The sequence below is a fragment of the Bubalus bubalis genome, chromosome 19, assembly GCF_019923935.1.
Source record: "Bubalus bubalis isolate 160015118507 breed Murrah chromosome 19, NDDB_SH_1, whole genome shotgun sequence".
NCBI lineage: Eukaryota > Metazoa > Chordata > Mammalia > Artiodactyla > Bovidae > Bubalus > Bubalus bubalis.
The window spans coordinates 23,064,139-23,078,916 of NC_059175.1; positions in this window are offsets into that span (position 1 = coordinate 23,064,139).

A 14,778-nucleotide genomic window follows, 5' to 3' on the forward strand; every position below is an offset into this window, starting at 1 on the left:
TATTGACCATCTGTTGATGTCCATGTGTAGAGTCTTCTCTTGTGTTGTTGGAAAAGGGTGTTTGCTATGACTGTGTGTTCTCTTGGCAAAACTCTGTTAGTTGTTACCCTGCCTCACTTTGTACTCCAAGGCCAAACTTACCTATTACTCCAGGTATCTCTTGACTTCCTACATTTGCATTCCAATCCCCTATGATAAAAAGGACATTTTTTTTTTTTTTTTTGGTGTTAGTTCTAGAAGGTCTTGGAGGTCTTCATAGAACTGTTCAACTTCAGCTTCTTTAGCATTAGTGGTTGGAGCATAGACTTGGATTACTGTGATGTTGAATGGTTTGCCTTGGAAATGAACCGAGATCATTCTGTCATTTTTGAGACTTCACCCAAGTACTGCATTTCAGACTCTTCTTGACTACGAGGTCTATTCCATTTCTTCTAAGGGATTCTTGCCCACAGTAGTAGATATAATGGCCATCTGATTTAAATTTACCCATTTCCAGTCCATTTTAGTTTGCTGATTCCTAAAATGTCAATGTTTACTCTTGCCATCACCTGCTTGATAACCTCCAATTTACCTTGATTTATGGACCTAACATTCCAGGTTCTTATGCAGTATTGTTCTGTACAGCATCGGACTTTCACTACCAGACACATCCAGAACTGGGTGTCATTTCTGCTTTGGACCAGCCTCTTCATTCTTTCTGAAGCTATCTCTCAGCTCTTGCCCAGTAGCATGTTGGACAACTACCAAGCTGGGGGAGCTCATCTTCTGGCATCAAATCTTTTTGCTTTTTCATACTATTCATGGGGTTATTGAGCCAAGGATGAGCTGTGCTGTGCTAAGTCACTTCAGTCGTGTCTGACTCTGTGCGATACTATGGAAGAGCCCACAATGCTCTTCATTCCATGGGATTCTCCAGGCAAGATATTGGGGTGGGTTGCCATTTCCTTCTCCAGGGGATCTTCCCAACCCACGGATCCTCTTAAGTCCCCGACCTGCGTTCTCTTAAGTCTCCTGAATTGGCAGGGTGGGTTCTTTACCACTAGTGCTGCCTGAGAAGCCTAGCACTATTCATGAGGTTCTCAAGGCAAGGATACTGAAGTCACTTGCCATTCCTTTCTCCGGTGGACCACGTTCTGTCAGAACTCTCCACCATGACTCATCCATCTTCAGTGGCCCTGCATGGCATGGCTCATAGCTTCACTGAGCTACACAAGGCTGTGATCCATGTGATCATGTTGGTTCACTTTCTCTGATTGTGGTTTTCATGTTCAGGCTGCCTCAGTTCAATTCCTGGTCAGGGAATTAAGATCTCACTTCACACCACTGCTCACGGCTGCCTTGTGGAGATCACCCTCAGCACACGCATTTGCTCTAGCCACATGTAGAAAGACCTAAGAGAGAAGTAAAGGCATCCCTCTTTCCCAAGCACAATGCCTGTTAACACAGCTTCCGCATTCTCACTGTGTGTGTGCTTAGTCTCTCAGTCATGTCCGACTCTTGGTGACCGCATGGACTGTAGCCCACCAGGCTCATCTGTCCATAAGGATTCTGCAGTCAAGAATACTGGAGTGGGTTGCCATGCCCTCCTCCAGGAGATCTTCCCAACCCAGGGATCAAAACCAGGTCTCCCACATTGCAGGTAGATTCTTTACCATCTGAGCCACCAGCAAAGCCCAAGTAGTCTCATTACTTTATTAAAAAAAACAACTCTAAACGGTGGAAACTGACAACTGCAGCCAGTGACCAAAAGATCTAGGGGAGGGCGTTTTTCCTGAGTGCTTGGATCACACTCCTCCTGTGCTGGTTGGTTCTGCCATGAACTTCACGTGTCTGCTGCTAAGCACAGGTACCGCCTCCCAGCCTGACCTCTTCAGAGGCCTTTTTTTCAAAGTGGTTTTCCAGCTGTACCTGCCCAACTCCAGCTAATCCACTAGAGGGCAGCATTGGCAGCAGGAAGGGCCCACTGAGGTCCTGCTGCTGCTGCTTCTAAATCGCTTCAGTCCTGTCCAACTCTGTGCAACCCCATAGATGGCAGCCCACCAGGCTCCCCCATCCCTGGGATGCTCCAGGCAAGAACACTGGAGTGGGTTGCCATTTCCTTCTCCAATGCATGAAAGTGAAAAGTGAAAGTGAAGTCCTCAGTCGTGTCCAACTCCTAGCAACCCCATGGACTGCAGCCCACCAGGCTCCTCTGCCCATGGGATTCGCCAGGCAAGAGTACTGCTGCTCAAACCAAAAGGTCGACATTTGCTTTCCAGGCTTCATCTTCTGATCCTGTTTTTCCAGCTTCAGACAGCATCCTCTCCAGGTATACACTCGCTAGTTACCAGACCTTATTGTGTTTCTTCCTATCTCCTGGCCCATGCATATAATTTCTTCTAAAATGGTCTCCTGGCCACAATCCATAGCTCAGCTGGAAAATTCTTACCTCAGTTCAGTTCAGTCACTCAGTCGCGTCCGACTCTTTGTGACCCCAGGGACTAAAGCACGCCAGGCCTCCCTGTCCATCACCAATTCCCGGAGTTCACTCAAACTCATGTCCATTGAGTTGGTGATGCCATCCAACCATCTCATCCTCTGTCATCATCCCCTTCTCCTCCCACCTTCGATCTTTCCCAGCATCAGGGTCTTTTCAAATGAGTCCACTTTTCACATCAGGTGGCCAAAGTATTGGAGTTTCAGCTTCAGCTTCAATCCTTCCAATGAATATTCAGGACTGATCTCCTTTAGGATGGACTGGTTGGATCTCCTTGCAGTCCAAGGGACTCTCAAGAGTCTTCTCCAACACCACAGTTCAAAAGCATCAATTCTTTGGTGCTCAGCTTTCTTTATAGTCCGACTCTCACATCCATACATGACTACTGGAAAAACCATAGCCTTGACTAGACAGACCTTTGTTGGCAAAGTAATGTCTCTGCTTTTTAATATGCTGTCCAGGCTAGTCCTAATTTTCTTTCCAAGCAGCAAGTGTCTTTTAATTTCATGGCTGCAATCACCATCTGCAGTGATTTTGGAGCCCAAAAAAATAGTCTGACACTGTTTTCCCATCTATTTGCCATAGGATCAGATGCCATGATCTTAGTTTTCTGAATGTTGAGTTTTAACCCAACTTTTTCACTCTCCTCTTTCATCAAAAGCCTCTTTAGTTCTTCACTTTCTGTCATAAGGGTGGTGTCATCTGCATATCTGAGGTTATTGATATTTCTCCCGGAAATCTTGATCCCAGCTTGTACTTCATCCAGCCCAGCATTTCTCATGATGTACTCTGCATATAAGTTAAATAAGCAGGGTGACAATATACAGCCTTGATGTACTCCTTTTCCTATTTGGAACCAGTCTGTTGTTCCATGTCCAGTTCTGACTGTTGCTTCCTGACCTGCATACAGAGTTCTCAAAAGGCAGGTCAGGTGATCTGGTATTCCCATCTCTTTCAGAATTTTCCACAGTTTGTTGTGATCCACACAGTCAAAGGCTTTGGCATAGTCAATAAAGCAGAAATAGATGTTTTTCTGGAACTCTCTTGCTTTTTTGATGATCCAGAGGATGTTTGCAATTTGATCTCTGGTTCTTCTGTCTTTTCTAAAACCAGCTTGAAAACCTGGAAATTCACGGTTCACATACTGTTCAAGCCTGGCTTGGAGAATTTTGAGCATTACTTTACTAGTGTGTGAGATGAGTGCAATTGTGCGGTAGTCTGAGCATTCTTTGGCATTGCCTTTCTTTGGGATTGGAATGAAAACTGACCTTTTCCAGTCCTGTGGCCACTGCTGAGCTTTCCAAACGTGCTGGCATATTGAGTGCAGCACTTTCACAGCATCATCTTTTAGGATTTGAAGTAGCTCAACTGGAAAATTCTTACCTACTCACCAATAAAAGCCTCACACATATCTTCCTGGGTGAGACCTTTTCCATTCTCTTCCTCTCTCCTTCCCCATGGAGTTAAGGGCCTCCTGTGTCCTGAGACCAGATCGATGCCAGTGTTTATCTCTCTCTCTGACTAGGGAGCTGAACCCCCTGGAGGCAGGGTCCCTGTCTTACTTGTCTCTAAATCTCTGGCACCTAGTGTAGTGTTTGGTATTTATAGGTGCTTGAAAAATCTTGTTTATAAAAAGAGCCGGATGAATGTATAGACAGAACAGACTTTTTAATTCATTAGTGAATTTCTTTTAATTTTTAGTGTGTGTCTCAGATTCTGTTTTACCCAGAGTTGCATAGCGCCATGGGAAGTTAGAAACCTGCCCTCTTCTCCACCTCCAATGTGAAAGCTTCTGCTGATTTCCATCCCCAACCCCCTTCCACCCCTACCCAAGGGCAAAAGCTGTTTAAAAGCAGCACATACATTCAGCAAGTCAAAAAACAAAAATTCGAGAAAAAAAAGGAAAGCCAGTATGGATCCTTACAGACTATTTTATTCAGTCTTACCCTTGCAGACAAAGAAAATGAGAAAATGAACGAATGAAGTGAAACAGGAGTGAAAAACTCGATCAGGAGGGTTCTAATAGAAAAGAGGACAGGCTTGCTCTCAGAGGTCATTGTCTGGGATGGAAGATGAAATAGACAGGCTTAGGATTAGCCTTGGGAGAAGGCAATGGCACCCCACTCCAGTACTCTTGCCTGGAAAATCCCATGGATGGAGGAGCCTGGTGGGTTGCCGTCTATGGGGTCACACAGAGTCGGACACGACTGAAGTGACTTAGCAGCAGCAGCAGGAATAGCCTTAAAAAGGAACACATCAGAAAAGGCAAATAAGTCCAAGCCACACACCAGGCTCTGAGTTATCTCCAGGCTAAACAATAAGACAGCTCCAAATAGAGAATGATCTCCCGATTTCTCAGTGAGATCTTGAAGAAAATAATGTGAACAGTTTGAATGTTTAAACTTCAGAGGTGTTGCTTAGGTAGTCAGATATCTACTTGCAGTCCATATTTTTTTTTAAAGAAAATCTAGTATATTTAAGGGCTTCTCTGGTGTCTCAGACAGGAAAGAATCTACCTGCAAATGCGGGAGACATGGTTTAGATCCCTGGCTTGGGAAGAACCCCTGGAGAAGGGAATGGTAACCCACTCCAGTATTTTTGCGTGGGAATTCCATGGACAGAGAAGCCTGGTGGGCTACAGTCCATGAGGTCGCAAAGAGTCAGACATGACTGAGCGACTAACACACACACAAGGTATCTTTTTAAAAAGTCATTTATTTTTATTTGTTTATTTTTGGCTGCATCAGGTCTTTGTTGTCACAGAGGATCTTGGTTGGGTCGTGTAGGATCTTTCATTGCAGCACACAGACTCCCCAGTTGTGGCATGCAGGCTTAGTCGCTCCGAGGCATGTGGGATCTTAGTTCTCTGACCAGGGATACAACCCAGAACCCCTGTATTACGGGAATATAGATAGGTAATGGAGTGGGCACTGTAGGTACTTCACCAAATATGGGAGAGGTCAAGTGGGGAGATAACGCACAGGAGAGATTTTAAAAATAGATATGCATTTTGGCTTCAAAAATGCATATGCAGCATGGTAAAAAGAGGAGATTGAGGCTGAAGAGATTGGGCTAGAGGCCAGGCTTGAGAATGTAAGAATGTCACCTGTCATTTCAGTAAACAGAATGGCCATAAAGCCATCAGCCATTACAGCCACTCCCTACCTGAGGGGAATTCAGAACAGAAAAACAGGATACTGGCCCTAGATAGTCAAGATGCATACTGAAGGACTGATTATAAAAGGCCCAGAATTTCGAATTGCATAGATAGAAAAGCCTTAGATTCATTAACTTGAGATGTCTGGTTTTTGTGAATCACAGTAATCTTTTGATATTCAACTATGTAGGTGTTTTTTGGCTTTTGAGGCAAAAATTTCTGTATATCCTGGTTCCCTCTTTACCTCCTTGGAGCAGTTCCTCAGAGCTAACTGAGAGCCTGTCTCCTGGGCTACTGTCTTCAGTAAGACCAGTGAATAAAACATCATTTTCAACTCTTAGGTTGAGTTTTTGTTTTCTTTTTTCAGTCAACAGGTGATGCAGTTGTTTTTTTTTTTTTTTTTTTCTAATTTTTTAACCAAAAAAAAAGGTATCAGTAATTTTTTCCCAACATCTGATGAATCCTGAGTGAGAGGAAAACAGGAGGAAGTGTTGATGCAGGGCCCGCAGGCCCGAAGCAGACAACCCAGCTGGCTCTCGCGTTTCCCAATCTCAAAATCTCTAGAGCACTTCCTCTCCTCTCCTTCCCTTCAGCCAAACAGCCTCCCCTCCCCTGCCTACTTGCTCCAACATTCCCACTGGAAAAGCTCCATTTCAACAACACACACGCCCCACCCACTGTTTCTATCAGGGTTGCCTCCTTCCCCCACACCAGGATCACCAGGACCCTACCGGGGCCTCTCCCTCCTTGATACTCATCCAGAGGGCCACACCCAGGATACACCTACTTGCCTGCCTCTCCTCCTTGTGCAAAATATTTTGGGGCGGACCAGCACAAGGTCCACCCAACTGCAAATATAAAATTATTCTTTCACCACTGCAAGAACTATTTCTTACCTTTCCTTCACTCCTCAAACTTCTATCACTGTTTACTTTCCTGTCTCACATTCAAAATACTGTTTTAAAAAAATCTTTTAACGCAAGTAATAAGCATATCTTTTATTCACTGGGCACTTAATACATGCCAAATAGTGAATTCAGCTCAGAACCATCCTCACTTCATTTAATCTTCACCTAATTAAATACAGTGATACTATTCTCCCCACCCATTTTTTTTTAATAAAGAAACTGAGGCCAAGGAACTCAGGCAAGGCCACAGGTGAGCAAGAAGCAAGGCTCGGGCTCGAAGCAGGTCCTCTGCAATGATCCTGCTCCAAACACTCAGCTCTAGCCTCAGTACTGGGGATGTCCCCTCACAGGCCCAGGCCGCCAGGGGAACATTAAAATGACATCATCTTTGACCAATACACATGGCATAGAACCTGGGCGCGTGCTAAGTCACTTCAGTCATGTCTGACTGTTTGCAACCCCATGGACTGTAGCCCGCCAGTCTCCTCTTTCCATAGGATTCTCCCGGCAAGATTACTAGAGTGGGTTGCCATGTCCTCCTCTAGGGGATCTTCCTGACCCAGGGATCGAACCCATCTCTCTTAAATCTACCTGCATTGGCAAGCGGGTTCTTTACCACTATCGCCACCTGGGAAGCCCTATACCTGGTTCTTGTTAAATAAACACGTGCTCTGTATTTTTAGTTGCTAAATGTGGCTGCCCTGCGGGGATGCCAGTGTATCTCCCCATCGGTCAAGGTCCCAAGCGTTGCTTCCTGCCCCTGTCTCTGTGCCTCCTCTTAGGTGGGCAGCTGGTGTCCTTGGCCTCCACACACAGTCAAATATGCCTGGAAAGTTGCACATCCATTGCGGAAGCCTGTAGCAATGACTAAGGGGTTTAAAAGCATAAAAGCCCAGGCCCCTTGTCTTGGCTGGGGACACACAATGGGGACCCAGCCACTTACCACCAGCGTCCTCTGTGGAGTCAGGTGAGGGCTGCTCTCCTCGGGACCGTCCCTGAAATCCCACCCTCCTCGGCTTCTTCCTCTTTCCCATCAAACTTCCCTCACACCTTTCCCAGTGCCTCCTGGGAATGCACTGATAATAGATCTGTTACACCTGAACTGGAGTCTCAGAATGTTCTTTGGGGAAATTAACCTAAGGCACCCTCTGCCCTAGGGCTTCCCAGGTGGCTCAGAGGTTAAAAAAAAAAAAAAAAGAAAATCTGCCTGCTAAAGCAGGAAACTCCGGAGATGCAGATTCAATCCCTGGACCAGGAGGATCTCCTGGAGAAGGAGATGGCAACCCACTCCAGTATTCTTGCCTGGGAAATCCCGGACACAGGAGCCGGGTGGGCTACAGTCTATGGGATCACAAGAGTGGCTTTTGACTGAGCACGCAAGGCACTTGGGGGACAAACAAACAGATAATGTTTTCTCTCTTAAATTTTGAATCAGCAGTATTAAAGATACCTCTGCAAAACCCAAATATACAAAAAAAAATATTTTTTTTAAATTTTGTAATTCACATGCACTTAGACATTTTTGGCTTGAAATAGCCGGCACAGCCATCTCTCAGATCCCACGCATTCTGCTGTGTACAGTACTTCTGTCACAGCTGAAAAGCATTGAGTAGTCCTGAAATATTAATTGTAATTTGTAATAAAGCTTTTATTCTCTTTAATAAAACACATTCTCTTCATCACAACACATACTCTTTATCACAGCCAACTGCTCCCGAGGATGTTTAAGGCATTCTCAGCAATACTGCAGACTCACCATGGACCACCTAACTTTTCTTTCTTCATTAATAAGTTAATAGTTCTGTAAAAGGGGGCCAATATCAGCTTGCCTGGGGCTTCCCAGGTGGCTCAATGGTAAAGAATCTGCCTGGCAATGCAGGAGACTAGAGATGTGGTTTTGACCCCTGGGTTGTGAAGAAACCCTGGAGGAGGGCATGGCAACCCACTCCAGTATTTTTGCCTGGAGAATCCTGTGGACAGAGGAGACTGGTAGGCTACAGTCCATAGTCACAAAGAGTCAGACATGACTGAAGTCAGAAGTGACTTAGCACAAGGAATACACATAACAGTATCTCTGAGCCCTTTATAGAACTAACCCCACCCGCCACCTGCCAATGAAAGATGTCAGCATTTTTCATATCAGAGAAAATCACCTAAGACTGGATTAAAGGAGTACACACACCATAATCTTGTCAGCAGCCATACCCTTGAACTATTGCTATAAAACTCCTCACCAAATCTTCCCAGGTTGGGACACACAGTTTTTGAGGCCAGGAGCCCACTGTCTCCCTCTTTGCCTGGCAAAGCAATAAAGCTGTTCTTTTCAACTTCACCCAAAACTCTGTCTCTGAGATTGGATTCAGCACCGGTGCACAGAGGCTGAGTTTTGGGCATCAATAAACAGGAATGCGAGCTGTAATTTTGGAGTTCTCACAGGAGAAGATGAGTGCATGTCCTACTCCACCATCTTGGACTGCTAAGAACAACCATAGACAGGAGAATGTTGGATCCAACCAAAAAAAGATACCCCACATCCAAGGGCAAAGGAGAAGCCCCAGCAAGACGGTAGGAGGGGTGAAATTGCATTTAGAATCAAACCCCATACATACCAGAGATGCTCGGAGGGCTCAAACAAAACCTTATCTGCACCAGGACCCAGAGACCCCACAGAGACTGAGCCAGAACTGTGTTTGAGTTTCTCCTACATTGGTACAGGTCAGCAGTGGACTGCTGCAGGGGCAGGGGCTCTGGGTGCAGTAGACCTGGGTATGGCATAAGCCCTCTTGGAGGAGATCACCATTAACCCCACTCATAGAGCTGCCAGAACTGACACCAGACTGGGAAACAGACTCTTGGAGGGCACAAACAAAAGCTTGTGTGTGCCAGGACCCAGGAGAAAGGAGAGCAGTGACCCCACAAGAGACTGATCCAGACTTGCCCATGAGTATCCAGGAGTCTCTGGCAGAGGTAAGGATCGGCAGTGGCCCGCTTCAGGGTTGGGGACACTATGTGCAGCAGTGCATCATGGGACCTTTTGAAGGCGGTCACCATTATCTTCATTACCTCCACCATAGTTTGGTCTCAGGTCAAACAACAGGGAGGGAACACAGCCCCACCCAACAACAGAAAATTGGATTAAAGATTTACTGAGCACTGCCCTGCCCATCAGAACAAGACCCAGTTTCCCCCTCCATCAGTCTCTGCCATCAGGAAGTTTCCATGACCCTCTTATCCTTCTCCATCAGAGGGCAGACAGAATGAAAACCACAATCACAGAAAACTAACCAATCTGATCACATGGATCACAGCCTTATCTTACTCAATGAAACTATGAGCCATGCCATGTAGGGTCACCCAAAATGGATGAATCATGGTGGAGAGTTTTGACAAAACATGTTCCACTGGAGAAGGGAATGGCAAACCACTTCAGTATTCTTGCCTTGAGAACCCCATGAACAGTATGAAAAAGCAAAAAGATAGGACACTGAAAGATGAACTCCCCAGTAGGTGCCCAGTATGCTACTGGAGAACAGTGGAGAAATAACTCCAGAAAGAATGAAGAGATGGAGCCAAAGCAAAGACAACACCCAGTTGTGGATGTGACTGGTGATGGACGTGAAGTCTGATCCTGTGAAGAACAATATTGCACAGGAACCTAAAATGTTAGGTCCATGAATCAAGGTAAATTGGAAGTGGTCAAACAGGAGATGGCAAGAGTGAACATCGACATTTTAGGAATCAACAAACTAAAATGGACTGGAATGGGTGAATTTAACTCAGATGACCATTATATCTATTACTGTGGGCAAGAATCCCTTAGAAGAAATGGAGTAGCCTTCATAGTCAACAAAAGAGTCTAAAATGCAGTACTTGGATGCAATCTCAAAAACGGCAGAATGATCTCTGTTCGTTTCCAAGGCAAACCATTCACTATCACAATAATCCAAGTCCATGTCCCAACCAGTAATGCTGAAGATGCTGAAGTTTAATGGTTCAACGCAGACCTATGAGATCTTCTAGAACTAACATCCAAAAAAGATGTCCTTTTCGTTATAGGGGACTGGAATGCAAAATAGGAAGTCAAGAGATACCTGGAGTAACAGGCAAATTTGGCCTTGGAATACAAAATGAAACAGGTCAAAGGCTAATAGAGTTCTGTCAAGAGAATGCACTGGTCATAGCAAACACCTTCTTCCAACAACACAAGAGAAGACTCTACGCATGGACATCACCAGATGGTCAATACCTAAATCAGATTCTTTGCAGCCAAAGATGGAGAAGCTCTATACAGTCAGCAAAAACAGGACCTGGAGTTGACTGTGGCTCAGATTATGAACTCCTTATTGCCAAATTCATACATTCCAAAGTATGGAAAAGCACTAGACCATTCAGGTATTACCTAAAACAAATTCCTTATGATTAAACAGTGGAAGTGACAAATAGATTCAAGGGATTAGATCTGATAGAGTGCCTGAAGAACTATAGACTGAGGTTCATGACATTGTACAGGAGACATTGATCAAGACCATCCCCAAGAAAAAGAAATGCAAAAAGGTAAAATGGTTGTCTGCGAAGGCCTTACAAATAGCTTAGAAAAGAAAAGATGCAAAAGGCAAAGGAGAAAAGGAAAGAAATACCCATTTGAATACAGAGTTCCAAAGAATAGCAAGGAGAGATAAGGAAGGCTTCCGCAGTGATCAGTGCAAAGAAATAGAGAAAACAATAAAATGGGGAAGACTAGAACTCTCTTCAAGAAAATTAGGATACCAAGGGAACATTTCATGCAAAGATGGGCTCGATAAAGGACAGAAATGGTGTGGACCTAACAGAAGCAGAAGATATTAAGAATACACAGAAGAATTATGCAAAAAATATCTTCATGACCCAGATAACTATGATGGTGTGATCACTCACCTAGAGCCAGACATCCTGGAATGGGAAGTCAAGTGGGCTTTAGGAAGCATCACTATGAACAAAGATAGTGGAGGTGATGGAATTCCAGTTGAGCTATTTCAAATCCTAAAAGATGGTGCTGTGAAAGTGCTGCAGTCAATATGCCAGCAAATTTGGCCTCGGCAGTGGCCACAGGACTGGAAAAAGTCTGTTTTCATTCCAATCCCAAAGAAAGGCAATGCCAAAGAATGTTCAAACTACTGCACAATTGTACTCATCTCACACGATAGCAAAGTAACGCTCAAAATTCTCCAAGCCAGGCTTCAACGGTATGTGAACCATGAACTCCCAGATGTTCAAGCTGGTTTTAGAAAAGGCAGAGGAACCAGAGATCAAATTGCCAATATCCACTGGATCATCAAAAAAGCAAGAGAGTTCCAGAAAAACATCTATTTCTGCTTTATTGACTATGCTAAAGCTTTTGACTGTGTGGATCACAACAAACTGTGGAAAATTCTGAAAGAGATGGGAATACCAGACCACCTGACCTGCCTCCTGAGAAATCTGTATGCAGGTCAATAAGCAACAGTTAGAACTGGACATGGAACAACAGACTGGTCCCAAATAGGAAAAGGAGTACATCAAGGCTGTATATAGTCACCCTGCTTATTTAACTGATATGCAGAGTACATCATGAGAAATGCTGGGCTGGATGAAGCACAAGCTGGAATCAAAATTGCCTGGAGAAATATCAATAATCTCAGGTATGCAGATGACACCACCCTTATGGCAGAAAGTGAAGAAGAACTAAAGAGCCTCTTGATGAAAGTGAAAGAGGAGAGTGAAAAAGTTGGGTTAAAACTCAACATTCAGAAAACTAAGATCATGGCATCCAATCCCATCACTTCATGGCAAACAGATGGGGAAACAGTGGAAGACTTGATTTTTCTGGGCTCCAAAATCACTGCAGATGGTGACTGCAGCAATGAAGCTAAAAGATGCTTGCTCCTTGGAAGGAAAGTTATGACCAACCTAGACAGCATATTAAAAAGCAGAGACATTACTTTGCCAACAAAGGTCCGTCTAGTCAAGGCTATGGTTTTTTCAGTGGTCATGTATGGATGTGAGAGTCGGACTATAAAGAAAGCTGAGCGCCAAAGAATTGATGCTTTTGAACTGTGGTGTTGGAGAAGACTCTTGAGAGTCCCTTGGACTGCAAGGAGATTCAACCAGTCCATCCTAAAGGTCTTGAATACTCATTGGAAGGACTGATGCTGATGCTGAAGCTGAGACTTCAATACTTTGGCCACCTGATGCAATGAACTGACTCATTTGAAAAGACCCTGATGCTGGGAAAGATTGAAGGCAGGAGAAGAAGGGGACGACAGAGGATCAGATGGTTGGATGGCATCACCAACTCGATGGACATGAGTTTGAGTAAGCTCTGGGAGTTGGTGATGGACAGGGAAGCGTGGCATGGCAAGGAAGCATGGCAGTCCATGGGGTCACAAAGTGTCAGACATGACTGAGTGACTCAACTGACCTGAACTGAAACAGGGATGCAAACACCCAGAGACTACCATCAGTCACTTTCCCCCACTGACCCTCACCAGCGAAAGCTACCAGGCACCATGCCCTGAAAGGAATAGGAGGAAGCTGGGATGACCATTCACAAGACCTGAGGGTGGCAGCCCCCTGCCCCATCTCCCAAGTTTGGTCCCAACTCACATGTAGTGGTTCTGATGCCAGATGCCACCATCTGCTATCCCCAGGCTCTCACAGAGCCTCACTGCCTGCCCGGCCCGTGAAGTCAAGAATGTGTCCATCTGTGGGCCTGCACATCCACTCTCCATGGGCAGCACAGCCATGGGTCCCCAGGACCACCCTGTCATCACCTGGGACTGCAGACCTTGGAGGGACCCTCCCAAGCTCATTTGCATCAGGCTCTCCCAGCCAAGAAGGGCAGAGGGTCCCAAAGGACAAGATGCAGATGGTAGGAGCCCTGGGTTTCATTTTGTTGTTTTCTCTTAGGATTGTTCCCTTTTGAAGTTTTTCCTTTGGGTTTGTTTTGTTGTTGTTGTTTGTTTGTTTCTTGTTTCTGGTTTTTGTGTGCCTGTTTTGGGGGGTATTTTTTTGTTTTTGTTTTGTTTTGGCAGGGAGAGGTGGAAAATATTGCTTTGGGTCCAAGAGACACTGCCTTTGTACGGCACGTTCTCTGTCTGGTTTGAAGTATTATGTGTTCTCTGGCATCAGCCCTGAGATTTCATGAAATTGTCAGTTATCTTACCATCAGAAAATCTGCATTAACAATCCTAGAAGATTTTTCCTGGAACTCTTTTTTTTTTCCTAGAAGACAACAAAGGCTAGCTGATCAAATATGTCTTGGGAGGGGCTTGAGTTAAAGACACATGCTGACTCCTCTAAAGAAAATGTTCAACTTAGCTTCTAAGTAGATATTTGTGATTTATTTGCAAGGGCAAAGGGGGAGTTTTTTCCATCCTTCAGGTTGATCTCTATGAAGGAAAATCTGGAATAAAGAAACTCTGAGATGTGTATATATCACACCATGGTTTCGACACCCCAGCACCGGAGGTTTTCCACTAGTTGGGCTGTGCTTCCTTGGAGTGCAGAACCCTGCGGTGTCCTAAACATCAAGATAGTACTTGGAATTCTGAACTGAGTGGAAGTTTATTTAGACCCAGCACAGGCTCCCCTTGCTCCTCTCCCAGGGCCTTGTCTTTGCAGTTCTGATGGGCCAAGTCTCTCAAGGGCCCCGGGGGGCAGCCCACGGTCTGGTTTCTTGGTGCATCTTTCAGGGAGCCAGCCCATCCAGAGGACTATGCACCCTGGTCAGCTCTCTGCCCCATAGAAAAGGGGCCTGTCCCTGCAGAGTGAGCCCTGTGGAGTCCAGATGGGCTCATAACCCAGTGTGTCTAATTCTGGGGTGACCATTAGTAAGTCCTCTGGTTCACAGATCTAGGCCAGGCACTCTAGGCAGCTTTGCTGGCAATAAGATTATTCAGGTCTCTGTCCAGGCATGGTCCGTATCTAGTTTCCATGGGACTCTGGTCTCAGACAAGTCTGATCCCTGGGTCAGGAACACTAAGAAGTAGATAAAGTTAATCAGACACAGAGTGAAGCTTTGGCTGGGCCTTTAGTGATGTGCTTCAGATCTCAGACTGAGCTCAGCCCCAGGGAGCAGAGGGAGACAGGACTCCAGAAGAACCATCAAAGTGATGCAATGTTGCTGGCTTTGTAGATGGAAGAGGGGGCCACAAGCCAAGGAATAAAGGCTGCCTCTAGAAGCTGGAAAAAGTATTGAAACAGAAGGAGCACAACCCCGA